This window comes from Callorhinchus milii, unplaced genomic scaffold (genome assembly GCF_018977255.1).
Source record: "Callorhinchus milii isolate IMCB2004 unplaced genomic scaffold, IMCB_Cmil_1.0 Scaffold2, whole genome shotgun sequence".
Classification (NCBI taxonomy): Eukaryota; Metazoa; Chordata; class Chondrichthyes; order Chimaeriformes; family Callorhinchidae; genus Callorhinchus; species Callorhinchus milii.
The window spans coordinates 36,139,708-36,162,932 of NW_024704743.1; the positions used below are offsets into that span (position 1 = coordinate 36,139,708).

Genomic DNA, 23,225 nt, shown 5'->3' on the forward strand with positions numbered 1-23,225 from the left:
AGAGAATGGAGAGATACAGGAGGAGGGAGTAATCTCATGTGGAGCATAAACACTGACCTGGACTTGTTGGGCTGAACGACTTAATGTGTGCCCCTAATTCTGTGTAATTCTATGTAAAAGAATTCTTTAGCCCATCAAGCCCACTTCCATTTATAGATGCCTCAGTAATTTCTAACTGATCATGGACTTCACTCACCCACTTCATCCAAAGTATGGGATGCAGGAATACTCCCTGAACCCAAAAAGTGACCCCCAAAATACCCTGAATGCTGAGCCCATTACTCTGTATGATTTATTTTCCTTTGTAGATAACATTCTCCTGCCCTGGGCACCAGCTATATAAACTATGCCCCATGGAGTACTTGGACATCTATCCCTGTGTCATCCAACACTTTCATAATTAGATTATTTATCCAAGGAGTTAATTAGCTCCTTTTTGAAGGAGTTAATTAACACAGCATCAGTTATTTTATTGGAATCTGTTCCATGTATCCACTGCTCTGTTCTTATGCACTGCTAGGTAAACAGGGCGTGTGGAGTAAGGAAACTTGCCTAAGGTTTGGCCCTGCAGGAAATTGAACCTGGGTCCTCTCGCTTGCAGTGCTCTAACCACTTAGCTACAGTACTCCAAAATTGAACTCATTAAGCCCATAAACTCAAATAATGGTCCAATTTACAACCCAAGAATGGGTCACCCATGAAATAGCAAGGTTACGGTGCATAAAATTGACTGATTAGATTGCCAGGAACTGCTGGGATCAGATCCTACTTGTTGCTGCAGTCTATTTGTTACACACTAAAACAACTGTATAATCTGGGAAGCACAGGAATTTTCAATCACGAGTTACCCTTGATCAAATTCAAAACTAATCATAGCTATTTTAGAACTCTGACAAACTTATTTGAAAACTCTGGAAGGAAGGTTGCACGGGGGGTAATAATGCCCTTTCCCGTGAGCAATATGTGAACATATTGACGTCTGCTTTCACAAACTGGCTACTTGTGAACTCTGTGGTCTGCATGTTATCTGTATGTGTTTAGTAGAGATATGAGCCCTGAGAATCCTGGAGGAGAATTTCAAGTTTGTTTGCTGCGGGCATGTCGGCAGACCGAATTAAATCAGAGCCAGTAAAATACAGAGAGATACAGTTAAAACAATTATAATCAATTGAACGATATCCCAATACAGATCACGAGTCAGGGTAGTTTTGACATGATCTTATTTATAGTAGGACATTTGAATTATTCTCTATTAAGATACATTATTATCAGTAGAGGACAGCACAGTCATAAACTGAGGGATTAAAAGATTTGCTAAAATCTAATAAACTGAGTGGCCTCCTCCTATTACTATTTTCCCTATGTTTCTTAAGACTTCATTCGGTGAGACTGTGTGAGAAAGAAAAAAAAAGACATGGGCAGAATAAGAAAGCTAAAGGACAGGATTTTCTGTTTGAGATTTGAAACACAGCACACAAATGTGATGGGAGGTTAAATTGAAAGATAAGAACAGACAATTACATATTCTGTGGGATAAAATGACTCAAGTGCAGCTGGGACTGTAAATGAGTCATTTGTGGAATGCTCCTGGCAAGAATTGTAACTGAGGGGTTTATCAGAAGGGATTAACGTTACCGAAGGTTGCTGCCTTACTTGGGCAGAGAGGTGGGGGAAAAACAGGTTTACAAATCACAGATCTGTACCTTCATGGAGGCTTCACTGAGGCTGTTTGCCATCTTCAGGAGAATGGATTTGACATAAAACATCTAATTTCATGAACAAAATGCACAGTCAGTCCATTTTTACAGAATATAGTGTGAATCGCTTTAAGGCCTCTCAATGAAATGATAAGCTGCTGTATCAAATACAAGGAATATTATATTATATTTATGTAAACTAAAAAAGTTGTTTCTGTTGATCGAAAACTAGACAAAATATGACCAATTCCTTATCCTTAAGCATTCTGCGCCACTACGCTGTATGAGGGGCACTATATAAATGCAAGTTTGAATCCTGTAGCTCAGTGGTTAGAGCAGTCGCCTCACAAGCGAAAGACCTGGGTTTGATTCCCGGCAGGGCGAAACCTTGGGCAGGTTTCTTTACTCCACACACCTGATAATAATCACTCAAGAAAAAAAACAATAATTATTTGGTCACTCAAGCCACGACTGTTTGTGGGACACTGCTGTGCGCAATTGGCTGCTGCATTTCGCCCACAAATATACAGTCAATTCATTTTACAGTATATTCTGTGAAGCGCTTTGAGACGTCTCGAAGACGTGAAAAGCACTATATCAAATACAAGGATTACTATTATTATTATTCCCTTCTTGCACTTACTTATGGTCCCCTTCTCTTCAATTTGTATATGCTCCCCCTTGGTGACATCATCCGTAGACATGGGGTCAACTTCCACATGTATGCGGATGACACCCAACTCCACCTCTCTGCCTCCACCTTTCTTTAACATGTGACATCCTTGACGGGTTCACAAACGGCTTCTCCTCTAGCCCCCGAACCATCTCGTGCGGCGTTCCTCAGGACTCTGTCCTTGGTACCCTCCTCTTCAATATCTATATGCTCCCTCTTGGTGACATTATCTGCAGACATGAGGTCAACTTCCAGATGTATGCGGATGAACCCAACTCTACCTCTCTGCCTCCACCCTTGACTCCAGGGAACACTGCTGTCCTGACAGAATGTCTGTCAGACATCAAGTCCTGGATGAGAGCTAACTTTCTTCAGTTGAACGTCAACAAGTCCGAGTCTCTCCTGATTGGATCCCGTCAGCGCCTTCTCACCTCAGGCGCTGACAGCATCACCATCCATGGTTGCACACTCCACCTTACTAAGCCAGTCTGTAACCTTGGGGTCTTGTTTGACCCTCAACTAACCTTTCTGCCCCATATCTGCGCTATGACCTGCTTTGCCTTCCCCCACCTCCGCAACATCGCCCGGCTCCGCTACTGTCTCTCACCGCAGGCCGCTGAAACCTTCATACACGCTTTCATTACATTGAGGCTCGACTATGAAAACTCCCTGCTTATCGGCCTCCTAACTCCTCCCTCCATAGGCTGCAGATCATTCAGAACTCTGCAGCCCGTGTCCTCTCCCGCACCAGGTTCCGTGATCCTATCACCCCCATCCTCGCCCGACTCCACTGGCTTCCCATCACACAGAGGATACAGTTCATGATCCTGGTCCTCAACTTCAAAGCCCTCCACGGTCTTGCTCCTCCCTACCTCTTCGACCTCCTAATCCCCTACCATCCTGCTCACTCCCTCATCTCAGTGGGCTCCGGCCTGCTTCACTTCCCCCACCTCGCTCACCCCACTATTGGCGGGCAGGCCTTCTGCCACTCTGCCTCCACCCTCTGGAACTCCATCCCGCAGTCCCTCTGCCTCACCCCTCCCTTGCCTCCTTCAAGGCCCCTTCTCAAGACCCTCCTCTTCAACCATGCTTTCGCTCACCCTCCTTCCCCCACTGCCCTCCACGCTCCCCGATCCTGCTCTGATCCAAAACTCTGTCCGTCCAATTCCTTGGGATAGCCTCCCGGCGTGAAATATATACATATACAAATGTAATTTTGTTGTATATATAACAAGGAAAATGACAGATTTTAAGCTGGGAACACTAAACTAAAACTACAACTATAATTATAAGCAAATTTGCCTGACTTAAATACTGTGTTATGATATGTTATGATATTATGATATTCTGAATGTTGAAGTAATCATTTCAATCGGCATGGTACCATATTTCACGGCTAGAGTGTACTATTGTACAGTTTATCACTGATGTAGATTTACCCTGAAAAAGAACATCAAATTAAGTTGTAGAAACTTACGACACTTCCCAGAGCTGATCACCTTGTTGTCATCTCTCAGCAGCTAGTTCTATTTATTTCCTTCATTTTGTTTGCATATTTTCACCCATGAAAGTGAGGGATATCAATGTATGTGAAATGGATTTTTTTTTTGTCATATTGGACCCAATAGCCAAAAGCTGCCTGAATAGTTTCAGCATTAGGTAGGTACAAATTCAAGTTTGCACATTAACCCAAAGTTTGTAAAGTACATTGGCCCAAGAATGTCATTTAAATCCAACTTCACCTCCTACTTTACCTGTTTGATATATCCATTGGGAAACCCTTCTGGTCTCTCGGTGTGAATCGTGCTGGGTTTGCCTTTACAGGACTGTCCCCAAACCCCTTTAAATTTGTTTCTGTTCAGTGATTCTCTGCAGCTTGCCAGCTGTGTAATTGAGATTGATATTGCAGTGGAAGTGGGTAAATGAACCTGTCCACACCCACTTTTCACAGCAGTGTCAGACATTGGTGCCAACGCACTGCACCGTTCGAATGCACCTTGTCAGTTCTTTTTAACAGCTGCAGAAGATCAGAATAAACATTGTTGTCAAATAATATGTTGAATCAATGGGTGACTGAACACTGACTCTCCACATTGTAGCAAAGAGACTGAACTTAATAGAGCTCAATTACTTGATGTATGGTACTGCCCTTTGGGTCGATCCATAGATGAAGCAGCCATTCATTATTTCTGAATTAGTGTATCTTTAATTGCCCTAAATATATTATTCTGAGGCAGGAGGAGCTCTGGCCAGTTTCCATCCTGCTTCCTATAGATTTATTCTAATTGGAATTGCTAGTTGTAATTTCTAAACAAATTACTTTGTTTTTCTCTGTGTTAAGGAATTTTATGTTCCTCAGAGTAAGTGAAATGGAACTGGGTGGTGTATTGGGAAGCACTGGGAAGGGAGCAGTTTCTCACTTTGGTCACCCAGTGTCAAAGAGTTCCTAGGTTGGGTACAGTTATGGATTTTGAAAGAATACTTGTAGGTTGTACAATGCACCTCAACTAAACAGTCCAGCCCCTGTCGCGGTGAGAGCGCGTTCTGCACCTCCATTGAGTTGGGGGCACCGAGTATCTTGTATGGTTTGTGTTGCAATATCTTCGAGTGATTTGTTTTTGTAAACGTGTGTGTGTACGGTGCACAACGGGGTGCCATCCGCGACCTGCCAGTGCACCCGAGCAGGGCATGTGCAGTGCGTGCATGTGAATGTACTGCACAAAGGAGTGTTCCCGACTGTGCTTAAAGGAAACATTCACAAAAAATGTGTGCATATCCTGTGTGTTGTAAACCTGTCTACAGTCCCCATAAAGGGGAGTGACAGGAAGAGCGGTACAAGACCCACCTTGTAACTGCGCCCTGCAAAGGGCAGCAGAACCCCGAGGCGGGGAAGCCTTGGTTTCTCCACCAAAGTGGAGCGCAAAGAGGCAATCCCCCACCCCCACCCCACAAGGGGCTGGGTCTGTTGCACCGGGATAATAATGAGTTGCTATTTTCTTTCTGCTGCCAGAATTGTTTCTATGAGATAAATGTAAATATATATTCTACATGAAGGGTTGTGTAAGGTGTTTTTTGGAGGACTGTTGGCCAGGACACCAGGAGAAATTCCCATCTCTTTTAGGAATCTTTAACATCTACCTTGGTTTAATGTCTTCTCTGAAGGGCTCCAATCTAGTGTCGCTGATAATTCAGCAACTCTTCCAACACTGAAATTCCTGGCAGGGCAAAATGTTGGGCAAGTTTCCTTACTCCACACGCCTCTGTTTACCCAGCGGTAAGTAGGAACTTGTTTGTTCGTCGATTGGCTGATCGCTGATCTGGGGATAATAATTCCTTCAAAAAGAATAAAGATAATAATAATTTGGTCACTCAATCTACAACTGTTTGTGGGACACTGCTGTGTGCAATTGGCTGCTGCGTTTTGCCCGCAAAGTATACAGTCAATTCCCTTCACAGTATATTCTGTGAAGAGCTTTGAGATGTCTCGAAGACGTAAAAAGGCACTATATCAAATGCAAGGAATATTTATTATATACTCCCACTGTAGCTGGTTTGCAACAAAAAATTCTCTTTCTTGTAACTTTAGAATTCTACAGTGCCTGCTATTTTGGATGTACAGTGTCTCAGGAAAGTTAAAATTACTGTGGTGTGTGTCAGTGCGCACTTCCATAGAAAATAATGTGAAAGAGGATGTTTTCTGACTCAGGGTGCTGAGATGAACAATTTCAGTGTTGCCAGGTCCTGTTGTGAGCTCAGGAAGTATTGAATGTTCCCAGCTTGCCCACTCTCTGATGAGCATCTGTAGAGGGAAAATATCTGCCGAATCTGTAAAGAATGCTAAAACCACAAGGCACCTGACTTTTATTGAAACGATTCTTATTCATTGCTTGATGGAAGAGACTGTTTAAATACACTTCACTTCTCCTATTAGGAAGATTTATATTCCTACTATTAATAATAATCCTTACATTTGGTATAACACCTTTTCCATTGGGAAGACATTTCGATGTGCTTCATAGGATATACAGTCAGTGTATTTTGTGAGAGATTTGTAAAGAATTGGACAACAAATTATAAGAACGCAGAGCATTGTTTTACAAAATGTATTCGCAGTGTTGAAAAAGGAATGCTTGCTTGAATTTTAAACTAAAATGACGAACCCTTGCTTTGCAGCCTCTTATGCAGTCCAGGTATCCATGATTTTATTACATGCACCATGACAGGAAGAGGAAATTCCATTTCCATTTTATATCTGCGAGGGAATCCAGTTAGAAAAATACAAGAGCTTAGGAATAGTTCATGATTCACTGCATTGAAACCTAGTTATCCAATTAAAAGTATTACAGAGCTGTCATCTTGCTTTCAAGAAGGATTTGAAGAGCACAAACTTAAGCTGCATTTCTTAGTGACTTACACCCACCTTCCTCTCTTCTGTGGCCAGTGTGTTCCTATGACTGAAAATAAATTTGGAATACTATTAAGCATACTTGCATTCATGTCTGATGGGGTTATATAGTATCTCTTTGTTGCCCCGAAATTCTAATTTTCACTAAGAACAAGAAACAATATTAACAAAATACTTACAAATGTGCGTGAGTGCTTCCCTGAGATTCTGAGTGTTAGCGGTTCTGTTCTTAGCGGTTATCAAAACAAAGCAATCATTGACGAAGCCACCGCCAGCAATGAATGCAATATTAATAAACCTTGTATTCGATTTAGGTCTTATCACATTGTTGAGACGTCCCAAAGCACTTCACAAGATATACTGTAAAGTGGATTGACTGCATTTTGAGGGCAAAATTATGCTATTGATGCACTTAATCAGCCCCAGACCCTTATAAAATTCAAAAAGGCTGAGAATACAACTGTGACATGTGGAATTCCTAGAGCAGAGCAGCAGCATCAAATTTAATATGTAGACAAGGACCTGAAAGTCACTATAAAAACTATAATGGAATGACCTCTGCAACTTTGTGGTGTTGGAGGACAACCTAGAAGTATCTGTATAATATTTTTCGGAAAAGGGGGGTTGTGTACCATAAGGTAGTTTTGTTGCAATTGTGTGAAGAGTGGCTTGATAAGCTGAATGGTCTTTTCATGTTCCAAACGTCCTTCTGTTCTTACAAAGAAGGAAATTCTCCGATTATCAGTAAATGTTCCAAGCAATTGAAAATAAGATGCCTAAGTCAGTCTAATGCATTTACCAAAGTCAGTCATGTTTAAAGTGTATATATGCCAACTATTGATATGGGCATAATATTACTATAGTGATGACAAAACCCATTAAATATTTGACAAATTCAGTGTTTTTAATAATAGTTAATACAGTGCCCTCTTTATATGTCAATAAGACTCACACTGTGTACTCTAGCATCAACCCATGGGTATCTTCAGGAGCAAAGAAATTTTGCCCTGAAATTCTTTCACATCAGGATTTCTTATTCATATTTTACTAATACTTGATGAAGGAGCTATTATCGTATAAATAATCTCCTGGAAATAGCCCGAGGAAGGTCTTTGAAAACCTGATAAATACTGGGCATTTCTGCACTGGGCACTTATCCCCACCGAGAATTGAATTAAGACAGCCCAAAGTCAAGTCTGTTCCCTGTGAAGAATGGGCTGCTCTCAGGGAGCGGACTGGCTACAAATCAATCAACCTCACACTGTAGTCCGCCAGTGAAGAATGACTGGTTACCTAAAGAAATTGCTACGAAAGCTTCCCTCTTCTAAGTCAAAAATCCACATCAATCCTATTGTTCCTATTGAAAACAAGCTAGTGACGAGGAGCCATTAAACAGGGCACACTGCATTATAAATGGTGCTGTTCTTCATAGTGTTTTGATTATGACTTAAGTGTAATGTCCCAGCTCAGTATTGACGTAGCCCAAGACTGTGGATTTACATTGTGGGAAATCATGTCGTGATTCATATGGTTTGGATTTGGGTTTTTCAGTATAGAATAAATTCTGCATTGTTCGCTAGCTTTTGTGAACACCATATTATTACTGCTATTTAGTAATTTGATTGACATTAAGAGGCCATTATGAACCAGATTAATCCAGGCCTGATAGCAGATGTCTACACAATGCTGCATTTTAAATTAAACCACAGATTATTATCTCCATTGAGTAGAAAATATTAGACAGTTTGGAAATAACCAGAGGCAGGGAAATGGTTCAGGTTGATCTTTGAAGACGTGGGACATAAATGCTGGTAAGGAGAGAGGAGCAGGGAAAAAACAATAAATGAATATTGGGAGCAAACAGATCAGCAGCAACCTGATGACCCAGAAATCAATCATTTTTGCACGGGAAGTGGTGTCTGACGGTGACCTAATGACTTGGAAGTTGGCGATTTTAATGTGACATGTAGGCGGCACTCAGGAAGTGAAGAGGCAGGCTGCAGGCCTGTGTAGCAAATGGGGTCCAAACTGCAATTGTGTTGTAACCAAATCTGGGCTGTAATGCTGTGCGTTATAATGAGGCTACACTGTATTTCCCTGCATTTGCCAACCTTCTTTCAGACATTGAAGACTTGGGCTTCGTATTTCGCCAACCACAATTCTTGTCTAAATTTCACAACCCACAAACCAATGAATCCAGTTTGAGAACATTTCAAATTAGATTCCAAAAATTGTTCATACACCGACCCTGGTGGGACTCCATCCACACTTCACCCGATTGGCATTATACTTCTCATAAAGTGCTCTGTTTTTGTACTAGACATCAGCAAGCTCTATCACCCTGTTTAGAAAGGTGGAAGGGTTCACCACAGTGGAGATCAGTACTGCTCTCGCCTGCTTACCGTGCACAAGCAGGAGTCACTGGATAATAACAAAGAACAGAACCTGCTTAGTTTTTTTTTAGAGCATACACACACAGTCGCTCCTTTTCACTTGTAAATCCTGTGGAGTGCTTTGGGACATCCTCCCAATGTGAAACACGCTATACCAAATGCAAGGATTATTATTATTTTATTATTATTATTTCCCTTTCCCATGCACAGGAATGCTGAGTCCCACTAAAGGGAGATCTCTTTTGCTACTTTTATACCAGAAGAAATTAGATAATTCAGCACAGACCTATTATCAAAGCTGTGACGTTCCTGCAGGGATTAATGTTACACCATGGGCATTTAAATGGTCTTTTCCACATATTCATCACGACAGCTTTGTGTTTGATAATTAAATGTACTATTACTATAGTTGTAGTTTTAGTATTAATACGCATTCCAGCGCATACAATAAATCCACAACACCTCAAACCCAACTTGTGTCTTTGTAGAGTGACATCACGGAGTGCTTTACAGAGACGGTGCTGGAAACTGAGCAGGGGGAGGTAGGAGAGTTGGGAGATGAGAGAATAGGGAGGTGATCGCAGGTATAGTCGAAGAATTGTTTTTTTTTACTTGTTTTTGTAAACTGAGACGAGACAGAGGGGTTGATAGAGCGAGTTCCAGAGGCTGGCGATTTGGTGGCTAAAGGTTTGACCGTCAATGGTGGGGTTCAGCAAGAACCAAATTTGCCAAGTTTGGAAGGGACGAGTACTTGCAATATGTCCATGGTGTTGATTTTAGAATATCCTGCTTGCCATACCAATGAAATGTCACCATTTCGGTGCTCATCCCCAGCTTATGGGAACACAGCGAGGTATTAAAGAATCAGAGGCCGACTGTGAGGCCAGAAGTCTACTCTAATGTATTTCTTTTCTGCCTCCTTGTTTTGACACAAGCAGGGAAAGCTATCCTCCGTGAATAGTGTTGAAAGCACACTTCAATTCAAATAGCTGGAAATGCTTCCGCACTATATGGTTGATTAAACATTTAAATTACAGGTTAATTAAGCACATCTCCAAGGGTTGCTTTATTCTAACGGGAGCTCATTTTGTTTTCGTTTCCTCTTTTTATTAATGTCTGAGCTGCACTCAAAGCTTTCACTGTCTCCTGTTTCTGCTGGAGGCACTTCACAGTTGTGATAAATGATAACCTTCCAATATTTCCCTGTTTTCTCATCATTTAAATCTAAATAAATACAAGTAGCATGATCCGCCATCATTGCCCTGCAACTGGGGGAGCCAGAATATTTATTTTTACTCAAAGAAAAAGGCTTTGAGTAAAATAAATATTCCAAATTGTGCTTCGTTCCTACTGTGGTAAGGAAGGAGCCTAACATAAAACAAGGTCACACAGAGGTGATTTGAGCATTTGGAATATTTTACAGAAAAGTCGATAACTCTTAAGGACAATTGGGAGATGGGAGCTTTCTTTCAAATTAATCAGCATCATAAGAAAAAGAATGGGGAAATACTGTTCATACAAGATGTATACTGTGCAATTTGCAGTTTATATATTTCAAATGTATTAAAGTGGTATGACAGCTGGCTGGTGGTAATCCCCAGTGATGCTGTTAATAATAACTGTAATCCTTTTGCTTTGATAACTTGTTGCTCATTTTGGTTGCCAGTTGCTGCACTCGATATACTGTCATCATGTCCAGTCATGATTATTCCAGCTCCTTTCGACAAAAGCTGCAGCCCATCCAGAACTTTGCAGCCCATCCAGAAGTTTGCAGCCTGTGTCTTTTCCTGTTTCAGGCTCTGTGAGCCCATCATCCACAACCTCGCTTGGCTGCACTGTCACCTCAATTTCCCAGTGGAACAAACTTAAAATCCTAATTCTCAAGTTCAGATCTCTCCATGGCCTCGCCCTAACTTACCTCTACAACCTCCTGCAAGCCATCCACCCCAGCTGTTCCCTTCACTCACGAATGCTGTCTTGTTTCATGTCCCCGCCCAATCTGCCCACCATCGGTGCACGAGGTTTCAGCCATTTTTCTCCAATCCCTGGAACTCCATTGGGAGGCCCTCTACTTTGTTCCATGATTTTAAATTAACTAACATCCTTTTTTATTTTTTGCTACCATTTTTCACTGGATTGTTATTTTGTTTTAATGATAATAATAATCCTTACATCTGATTTAGTGCCTTATCAGGTCATTGAGACATCTCAAAGCGCTTCACAAATGTACTATAAAGTGAATTGACAGTATATTTTGTGGGCAAAACGGGGCAGCCATTTGCGCACAGCAGTGTCCCACAAACAGTCGGGAATTGAGTGGCCAATTCATTACTCCTGGAAAAGCGATCTGCCAATCGACTTAACAAGCGGGCTTCTAATTACTGCTATGTAAACAGAGGTGTGGAGAGTAAGGAAACTTGCCAACATTTTGTCCTGCTGGGAATCGAACCCAGGTCTATCACTTGCGAGGCGAGTTCTCTAACTATAGCACTCCGATAAGGTGCTTTATCAAATGCTTTATTACTAATCAGATCAGATGTTAAACTGAGGTCCCATCGGCCTATTCAGGTGGAACTTCAAGATCCCATTGCACTTAGGAATGAGAAGTGTTCTAGCCAAACTGCCGCACCCACTCCAAATGAAAATGATCGTTCACTTCATGGCTTGTTTGTAGGACGTTGCTGTGTGTAAATTGGTTGCTGCATTTGCCTATAAATGCATAGTTACTGCACTTTACAATAAATTCTACGCAATGTTTTGAGGCATCTCCCGACATGAGAGCCACTAAATGCACTAGCGTCTGGACTTAATGTCATATTGTGTTTCCAAATTTGAGGATGACTCCTCAAAATGTAACCCTGACTCACCATTCAAAGTAAATCTGATCCCAACAGAGTCTAATATGTCGGATGTCATTCTTCAAATACAGTAGTCAGTAATACATATACAATAGGAATATTCATTATAATAATAATCCTACTCGTTGATTGAAGTGTGCTCTGGGTTTGAAGGTTCAACTCCATGACATTGACCATAATTAAACTCAACACATTTAACTCACAGACCCCTTTTGAGGTTCCATCACAAGAGGTTACTGAAAGCTTCCTTGGCTGTCTTTGGATGTGCATCTTTGACAATCATCTGAAGTTCCTCTGTACTGGTACTAAATGCAGATTATCAGTTGTTTGAGACTGATGCTGGCAACCACTGTTTAAAAATAAAATCTGTAAGTCCGAGAAACAAAATCAATTCACATTTTGCCTATTACCGATATGATGCTACCCATGTGAAGGGCTCTATATAAATGAAAGTTATTGATCCTGGTCCTCACCTTCAGAGCCCTCCACGGTCTTGCTCCTCCCTACCTCCCCGACCTCCTAATCCCCTACCACCCTGTTCGCTCCCTCCACTCAGCGGGCTCCGGCCTGCTTCACGTCCTCCGCCTTGCTCGCCCCACTATCGGCGGGTGGGCCTTCCACCACTCTGCACCCACCCTCTGGAACTTCATCCCACAATCCCTCTGTCTCGCCCCCTCCCTTGCCACCTTCAAGACCCTCCTCTTCGATTGTGCTTTCGATCTCCCTGTTTCCCCCTTGCCCTCCCCAACTCCGACCCCCAGCTCGGGTCCGTAACTGTCTTGTCTGTCCAGTGCCTTGGGATGTCCTCCCGAAGTGAAAGGCGCTATACAAATGTAATTTTGTTGTTGTTGTTGGCCCTCTATAGGGGTTCCTCTGAGCTGAAGATCCAAAGCTGAAGATCCCTACCTTATTTTCAACTGCACTTTTGATCATCTTTTCCCCACCCACACTCTGACCCCCATCCTCCTCAGCTTTTCCCACCAGTAGCTTGGCTGCCGGTCAGCTGCGAGAAGCACTTTGAAATGTTTTTCCTGATGTGAAAAGAATTATATAAATGTAAATTGTTGTTATGCAATTGTTCCTCACAGCACAACCCTATAACATTGGAGATCATAGTCTGGTTCTCTCCTGCACTGCCTTTGGGGCTTGATCAACCACATAATGTCACCAATTCAACTCCACTCTTACCTCTCAGCTCCACCTCCTTGCCCCTCTACTCACAGATATCATCACCCTCTCCTTTTCCACTGGCACCGTTCCCCCCCCCCCCCCTTATAAGCATCCATTATCAACTCCATCCTCAAAAAAGCTTCCCTGAATGCATCCTTGTTCTTCAACTACCACCCCATATCCAACTTTCCTTTCCGAGATCCTTGAATGAGTTGTTGCTTCCCAGCTTTGCTCCTTCCTCTCCCGACACTCCCTCTACGAACCCCTCCAATCAGGTTTCCATATTGCCCACAGCACAGAACCAGCCCTGGTCAAAGTGACAAATGATATTTTGCCCATCTGTGACCAGGACTCCCTCTGTCTTCTTGTGCTCCTTGACCTTTCTGCTGCCTTTGATACCGTTGACCACTGTATCCTCTTCCACCGCCTCTTCCCTCACCTCAACCTTCGTGGTTCTGTCCTTGACTGGTTCAAATCCTACCTTTCGCACCGTCTCCACTTTGTTTCCACAAACAATTTCTCCTCTATTCCGCCCCCCCCCACACTGTCTTGTGCGGTGTTCCTCAGGGCTCTGTCCTTGGTCCCCTCCTCTTCAATATCTATATTCTCCCTCTTGGTGACATCATCCATAGACATGGGGTCAACTTCCACATGTATGTGGATGACACCCAACTTTACCTCTCTGCCCCCACCCTTGACATCAAGTCCTGGATGAGAGTTAACTTTCTTCAGGTGAACGTCAACAAGACCGAGGCTCTCCTGATTGGCTCCGTCAGCACCTCCACACCTCAGGCGCTGACAGCATCACCATCCATGGTTGCACCCTCCACCTTATTAAGCCAGTCCGGAACCTTGGCATCTTGTTTGACCCTAAACTGTCCTTTCTATCCCACATCTGTGCAATGACCCGCTCTGCCATGCCCCACCTCCCAACATTACCTGACTCCACCACTGCCTCCCCACAGGCTGCCGAAACCCTCATCCACGCATTTGTTACATCTCGACTCAACTACGCCAACTCCCTGCTTGGCGGCCTTCCCAACTCCTCCCTCCACAAGCTGCAGATCATTCATAACTCTGCAGATCATGTCCTCTCCGGTGACCCTATCTCCCCCCACCCCTCCCGGCTCCACTGGCTCCCATCAAAATCCCAGTTCAAAATCCCAGCCTTCAAAGCCCTCCAAGCCCTTGCTCCTTCCTAACTCTGTGACGTGCTAACGCCATATCGACCTGTCCACTCCCTCTGCTCAGCAGGCTGCGGCCTGCTCCACGTTCCCCGCCCGGCCTGCCCCAACATCGCCAGTCGGCCCTTCAGCCTCTCTGCCCCAATTCTTTGGAACTCCATCCCACAGTACCTTAGCGTTACTTCCTTGCCTCCTTCAAGCCCCATTTCAAGACCCTCCTCTTTGACTGCTCCTTTGGTCACCCTTCTACACCTATCCTCCCTCAGCATCACCATACTCTTGATCTCAACCCCCTGCTCAGGTCCAAATCCCTGACTGTCCAGCACCTTGGGACATCCTCACGACATGAAAGGCGCTATAAAAATGTAATTTGTTTTTGCAGTTGCTGTTATCCGGGTGTAATAAACCCTTCAAAAACAAAATAATAATAATTTGGTCACTCAACCCACTGCTGTGCACAATTGGCTGTTGCGTTTCACCCACAAAGTACACAGTCAATACACTTTACAGTGTATTCTGTGAAGTGCTTTGAGATATCTCAATGACATGATAGGGTGATATATCAAATGGAAGGATTATTATGATTATTATTAATGACCAGAACACAGTATTCAAAGTATAGCCTAACCAAAGCATTGAACAGCTTGGATGTTTATTGTGATGACTAAAAGCACGATTGACAATCCATTGTCCAAGAACAGTCAATATTATGTCTGAGGAGAGCCAGAGAATTTTCTTGTTCGAGAACAATAGACTTTCTTCCAGAGGTAACACAAATTATCCTAAATAACAGTTCCCCTTTCTTGATAATAACAATAATAATAACAATCCTTGCATTTGGTACAGCGCCTATCACATCAGGAGCATCACAGGATTTCACTATAAAGAGCTCCTAAGAGCTTCTTACAGGATTTCACCATGAAGTGTAGTGATTGTATTTTGTGGACGAATTGTATAGGGATACACTGTCAAGCTATTTGCTCAAATTAATAGTACTATATAAGGACGATAAACAGCATTCAATAACGTCTGAGCTAACTGAGCAGATCTGCCATGGAGCAGCAGATGTATTTAGTAAAGATAAATACAAGATAATCTACATTGAAAGATATAAAGCAATAAACACGTACAACATGAATGTATCACCAGTAGCAGAGGTGTAGAAAGGGAAGAGTTGGATCAACCTGCATAGGAGTTTGTTCATTTATCATTAAATGTTTTGTCTGATTTTGAAATTCATTGGTTTTTTTTGGAAGTTCAGCCAGGTGTCTGACACATGCAGAAAGCCCATTACCATGCTGAAGAGATCCCAACCAGACTAGGAGGTCCACATATGTATCAAATATCAAATGCAAGCATTAATATAAGAAAGAGTGCTTAAAATGCTACATCGGCACAGGTACCCTGAACACCAGAGGGAGCTGTATCTGGACTCTGTCTCGCTGCTTAAGTAGATAGTAGTTGACATTGGTAGAAGTCAAGTGATTAAGTCCAGTACTGCTTCTTTATGATTGAATGATATAAATGAATGATTCAGTCATATTACATACAAATGGTCCATTTGCAAAAACTACCTTACTGCACTTTTGTTTCCTCTGCATGCGTAAAACATCATACTGTTCTGCTTATTGTCTACACTGAGCCATGTTGGCATCTCAGCTGTGGTTGTCTTGCTGAGGCACTGCATGATGACAGCTGACAAGAGTCATATCAAATGTGACAAGAGTTGATGCATGGACTGTATCTTTCAGTTTGTATTCCTTCACGGCCCAGCAAGGTAATTGCATGTGTCCTTGTTTGTGAAGGGATCTGTAGGTTTGATGAATCAGTACTACTTCACTGATCAAGTAGCTAACATTCAATTTACCTGCTGGACGAGATGATGTTATCTTTGATCATCTGATTTCAGTGATAATGTAGGAGCTGTGACGGTGAAATTCTTCACTGTGCTATGTGTAGTGACTTTGATGGTGTCTGAATACAATGTAATGAAACATCCAACTGCTCTAGGAACTCTTTTCCTTACCTGTCTGTGGAGTTCTCAATGCTGCACTTTTGTGGCTAGTATATTTTACTGCTGTTCTCATCAAATCTAATGGTACATGACTTAATAATAGCAAAAGTTTTAATTGGTAAAACCACGGCTTAATGTTAAACCTGTCGGGTTCCACATTAGATTTTGAGTGAGCTATTCTCAGGCAGTGTAGCAGTTGAGGCACTTCAACTGGCTTTAGCTGGGCTCAGATGAGGATGGAAACATTCTGCAGAGATTTCTCACTTCTGATCTCTGTCAAGTGAGTGCTGATAGAAAGTTCATACCTGTGAGGTGAGTCAGAGGGAGAGCCCTGTGTGATGACCATCACGGACTTATAGCTTGTGTGGCCTCAGACATGAAGAATTACCATTGGAGTGATATGCCACAGGCTTTCAGTGCCTGAGTGAGGAGAGCGGAGAAAATTCCACTTTGATTTATTGAGGCTAATAAGATGTTAAACCAAGGTCTCTTCTGCCTATTCAGGTGGATGTTAAAGATCCCCTGACTTTATTTAAAAAGAGAAAGGAGCTGGTCAACAATCTCTCTAGATAAAATCAGTCATTTTACCTCATTGACTACTTGTGGGATATTGTGTGCAAATTAACTGGTGCAGTTGCCTACAAAATACACAGTAACTACACGTCACAGTAAATAGTGTGAAGCGTTTTGAGACATCTGACATGAAAAGCATTATATCAAATGCAAAGATTGTTATTATTGGTAAAGTGATTTATATAATGTACTCTGGCCATAAAGGTCTTGTGGTTTAGAACAATCATCTAAACTCAAAGATGAAATATCTGACCTGATACTCTTTCGGTTTCTGGTGTTTATTTTTGGCTTCCATACAGTCTGTGTAATTCAAGATCATGATGCTGTTAGTTTCCTACCAGCGAGTAGAGGGAGCTGCTGCTTGTCCCTGCCGCTATTGCTGATTGTGGAAGTCTGTGAAGCAGGGAGGGCAGTGTATAGTGCGGTCACTTGGTGCCTGCATGTTTCACTGGTTAGAAACGAAGACTGTGTTTTACCACCAACATACGTACTGGAGTGAGGGACTAGACGAAATGTAGAGGTATTGTATTTGCTTTTTCTAATATTGTCTTGCTGTTTAAAACTGGCTTCTTTGATGTGGCATCTCCAGGTAGTGACAGGAAGATGAGCACAATGGTCCAACAGTGCAGCAATAAGCTATGTGCTTTGCAGCAATAAGCTATGTGCTTTGTAGCAATAAGCTATGTAGCTATGTGTTACTATGTGTAGCTGTTGATGATGACCTGATCTGAAAAGCAAACTAGTTTGTTTTTAAGCGGATGATACGGGGAATCGCAGATAAGAGGTGCATTATAGACCATTTAGCTATATTCTTTGGGAAACTAATAGATTGTGGACAGTACTCAAGTATAGATAGTCTCGGACTAAGACCGTGTTTGACTGAATGAGAGTACAAAAATCTGCTCTTTTCTATTGAAGGATGTAATTTGTGTGACAGTCCTACGGAGACAGACTTTTATAATCTGGAAACATTCTTTTTTTGTGCCTATACTTTGTGCTATCGTAGTATTCCAGGGTGTGCCCGAATACTTTAGTCAAACAGCCATTCTTTATGTATGAATCCGGACAGGGAGAACTGGCAAGCTTCTTGACTGCAGGAGTCGAGCTTGATCCCACTCTCGCCGAGTCTCCACACACATGCACATTCCATCAGAATTTAATTGCCTAGTGATGAGCAATTGAAAACCTAGCCTATTTGTTCTGTCCCCCCCCTCCCTCACACTTTTAACCCCTCCTATTCCCCTTACCTATACCTCCCTTATCCCTCATGTACCCATCAAGTTTTCTCTCAAATACAATGCTATTTGCATCATCCAGAGCTTCCAGCAGTAAGCTCCACATTTAAGAAAGACTGAATTCGATAATTTTCCGAAACTGCTGTATGATCCTATTCTACTTTAAAACAATACTCTAAAACATAAGAGCATAAGGAGGAGTTTTGAGCTTCTGGTCATCCATGAATGTAGTTAACTTTTCCCACGCAGTTTATCTGATATACAGTAGAATGCTGCTTACCTGCACTCTAAGGAATTATCTGCTTATCTGCATAGGGCTCTGATGTGGAAGTCAGATCCAAGCCTGCTATATAGCGGCAAAAGAATAGCTACAGGTACTATAGTTAGCGCTGTAATCCATTTGTATTTTAAGTGATTCGCACTGTTTAGTTATCCACAATGGGGCCAGTCCCAATTAGTGCAGATAATCTACTCTACAACAACAACAATTACATTTGTATAGCGCCTTTTATGTCGGGAGGACATCCCAAGGTGGTGGACAGTGTACAGCATTTCAGACCCGAGCAGGGGTCAGGGAGGGGAGGAGAAGGGGGGTGGCCGATGGCATGGTCGAAGAGGAGGGTCTTGAGGTGGGACTTGAAGAAGGCCAAGGAGGGGGCGAGGCGGAGTGATTGGGGGATGAAATTCCAGAGTTTGGGGGCAGAGTGGTTGAAGGCTCTCCTGCCAATGGTGGGGCGGATGGGTCAGCGGACGTGGGTCAGGCTGGAGCCGGCTGAGTGGAGGGAGCGGGTGGGTTGGTAGGGGGTTAGGAGGTTGGGTGGAGGGGAGGTAGGGTAGGGCGAGACCATGGAGGGCTTTGTATGTGAGGACCAGGATCTTGAACGGGATCCTCTGAAGGATAGGGAGCCAATGGAGTCGGTCGAGAATGGGGGAGATGGGGTCGCTAGTTTGTTTTAATGCCCTCGCATCCATCTAGTCCTTCAGGGAGAACAAACACAAACATTGTACATTAGCTTCCATCTTACACAAGTTGCTTGGGCTAGAAGAGATTTTTTACAGCTATCAGTAGGTTGAAATCCACAACAATGCTCATAGCAACACCCTGCTGGCCATTGCCAGCAGGAAACTCTAGCTTTTGGGATGTAAAGAACGTAGCTAAATGGTCTAACAACTGCAATGTATTACTGTAGAATCAAAATTAAATGTTACATTAACAAAATTGGGAACAAAACCCTGAGTCAAACACAAACATACTTTTACCCAGCAGGAGATCAAAATTTACCATCTTATGTCTGATGAATGAGGTATTGTATCTTGTCCATTGTTAGCTGTAACCTGAAGCTGGTTGAAATCCACACAAGCATTTAATGAAAACTAACAAGCAGAAGTGGTGCTTTTGAAAAGAGCATTTGAATAATAATCAAATCTCATTGCAGTTTAATTGGGTCTCAATTTGTGTCTGCTTTGGCCAAAGGCAAGAAAGTCTATCTTTTTATCACATGCATGGGTGAGAGAGCTGATTCGAAAGGAGAAGCATTTGTGTTGAAAGGTGACCTTTCAACATACTGTAATTACTTGTTGGCTGAATCAGTTCTTTCATCCAGATATCTGATACAAAAATATGTTTCCAGAGATGCGGGGATATCAATGTTTAGATGTGTTTGTGCCTAATGGAAGCAATGAGCTACAATTCCTCCATTCCAGGACAAGAGTCTCTGCTGGTTCAGTGAGGAAGGATAAGCATTCAGTAAATCACAGTGCTGAATCTGTGAACACGTATTGCAATTCTTAACTATAAGGATTGCCTTTTCTGCATATAGTCAAAGTTGAAATAATGAATCACGAGTTAAATGGATTATGAATCTGAATGATGTATTTTAGCCTTCAGCCAAAATAGGTAGTGGTTGAGCAGTAAAACAGGATTGGGTTTTATCATTCCATGTTTAAGAATACACAAGCTGGTTATTTTCATGAACATCCCTGAGGTAAAAGTTGTGGATCATGTGAATTTGGTGCTAGTTAGCCTACTCTGGGTGTCCTGATGTTGCAGATGGTCATCAGGAGGTGCTACTCATTAGGTGTCTTGGATAGTAGCACTCTCACTTCTTGAGTCAGAAGTTTGAGGGTTCAAGATCATAATCTAGGTTGACAGTGGGATTGATTTGGGTAGCTCTTTTCAAAGAGCCGTCATTTTCGATGGGCCAAATGGCCTCCTTCTGTGCTGTATAATTCTATGACACTCCATTGCAATGATGGGAGAGCATCGTTGCAGGGGTCATCCTTCTAATGAGACGTTAAACTGAGCTCTTGTTTGCTTGTTCAGGTGGATGTTAAAGATCCCATCCCACTATTCAAAAAGAAAATAATACTGTCATGAGAATGCTTATATTTGGTACAGCACCTTTTCACATCAGAAGGACACCATGAAGCACTTCACAGGATATAACATGCAGTGACTGTATTTTGAGGGTGAAAACAGCAGCTAAATTTCACACAGCAATGTCCTACAGTCATGGAGTGAATGACCAATTTTATCTGGAGAATTGTCGGCAAGACACAGGAAGAAATATTCCCTTCTCATTTTATTGTGCCATGGGATCTCTAATGTCCACCTGAACAGACAAACGGGACGTCAGTTTAACGCCTCTTTCAAAGGACTGTAACTCCAACAACGCAGTGCATCCCCAGCACTGCACTGGAGTGTTATCTTAGACTATATGAGTTCCAAGACCCAATGTAGGGCTTGAACCCTTCTGACTGAGAGACAAAAGTGCTGCAAACTGAGCCAGGCTGACACACCTAATGGAATGAAATCTTGACAGACAATCCCTCCAATAAATGTAGTCACTCACTTCATGGCTCTGTGCAAATTGGTTGCCACATTCGTCTCCAAATGCAGTTATGCACACTGAGGCCTTTTGATTACTTGAAAAAGCGTTATATCAAGCATAATATTATTATTTATTACTAAAATTAACATCAAGCTAATATAGGAGAAATTTACATTCCAATGTGTAATACACGTTGATTGATGAATTTTCCAATAACAAAACAATGGTCATTGTTAGAGGTTTTCTTAGTTACTTTCATTGCAAACATTTTTATTTTCATTGCAGTCTTTTGTTTTTGGAATTGATCAAAGCTCCAAGCATAATCCTTTGCGAAGCCCTACATAACAAAGGTGGTGTTTGATTTTAAGCCTGGGATCTGACTGGCCTTTAGGACAGTGTTAGTTAGACCATGAATTTATAGAGTTGTTAACCATGGCAGATTTCCGGCAAACCAATAATTATATAACATCGAAACCCATTACAATCCGATTACAATCGGCAGTATCATCTGTTCAAATTGATTATATGTAGCAGCTTTGTTATCTATCATATATAGTGAGGTATCCAGGCTTGCCAATCATTAATAACTGCGCTGAAGTGATACGGTATGAATAATTTATTCGGTGGAATTGCCTCTACCAGACGAGAAAGAGCTAAGCAATTAAAAGGAACTAGTGTAGTAAATGTGAGATTGATGTGTGTATTGATCATTTGAAACACAATTTATGGCCAATTTGGGTGTTTAAAAGTGCTTGTCCATAGATACCGTTTTAAGGATGAAACCTGGGATGAAGCATTAATAATAATAATCCTTGCATTTGATATAGTGCTTTTTCATGTCTTCTAGACGTCTCAAAGCGCTTCACAGAATATATTGTAAAATGAATTGACTGTATATTTTGTGGGTGAAACGCGGCAGCCAATTGCGCACGTCAGTCTCCACAAACAGTCGTGGATTGAAGTGACCAATTTATTATTGTTTTTTTTCTTGAGGGATTCTTATTGAGCGTGTGGAGTAAGGAAACTTGCCCAAGGTTTCGCCCTGCTGGGAATCGAACCCACGTCTCTCGCTTGCCAGGCAAGTGCTCTAACCACTGGGCTACAGGATTACCTGAATAAGTCTTCTTAGTCGATCCAGTGCACCATGCAAAGGTGCTGTATTGGGGGCATTAAATACATGGGCAGGGAAGGAAGCTTAGTTTATGATTTTTCCAGATGTTTTTAAGTAACAATAATCTTTGAATTTGATTTTGTGTCATGCATTTTGGTTCAGGGTCCTGAAGCACACTTCACAAAGATACTGAGTTTTTTTGATCCAACATGGTGAAACCATTCACCAGGCTAAAGAGCATCCAAACCAGCCAGAGAGTTCCAAATGTAGATAAAGAGATTGACAATAATTGCCTAACAGAGAGGAAGGGTGCCTTTGATGCATCTGAAGTATAAATACTCGACCACTGAATTACTGTAAGTTTTTTTTCAACCTCAGTACAATATTTTGCACAGAGTTGAACATCGATGCGGATTTTTAAATAACCTACTTTATTACCCATTAATAAGGCATAAATGAAAGATTCATGTTTGTAGCAAACATTATTAATAGACACCATTGTCAAGTAGGTTTAAAATAATGCTCTAAGGCACAATGGGCAGCATTGGTGATATTGTATTTGCCGAGGAAAATGCATAATGTCTCCACTCTGCAGGGAATCCTGTGAAGTGCTTTGAGACATCCTCCAGATGTAAAAGGCACTACATAAAATCAAGGATTATTATTATATATCAAGATACTTGTACCCGTCTATTGATCAGGGAACCATGCCTTTGACACGACTCACTCTCATTCACAATATAGCATTGTAACAGGGGGATAAACCCAGTCACTGTCTTTTATAGTTATTGGCGCTCAACCTAACCTAACAAGGGCTGGACTCCAATCAAGCACCAGCCCTAAGTGACAATGGAGCATCAGTATATAGCTGGGGGATCATGAGAAGTGAGGGAAGTCTGGAATAGACAGATATAAAAAGGTTGAGCTTCCTTTTCATAATAAACCTTTCTTTTTTGGTTGGAAATGTTGTGCAACTTCTGTTTTTCAGGGGTGATCCATGCTCTCCTACAAACACATACACTTTGCCTATGCTATGTAACAAACATCAAACATATGAAGAAAGGTGCTTAATTGTCAAGCA

The 23,225-nt window shown here is 42.1% G+C and overlaps 1 protein-coding gene across 1 annotated transcript in view; it reads left to right on the forward strand.

Annotated features, from left to right (window-relative positions):
* Positions 1-23,225, forward strand: part of myripb (myosin VIIA and Rab interacting protein b) — a 230,568-nt gene that overhangs the window by 81,972 nt on the left and 125,371 nt on the right. The window lies entirely within an intron of this gene.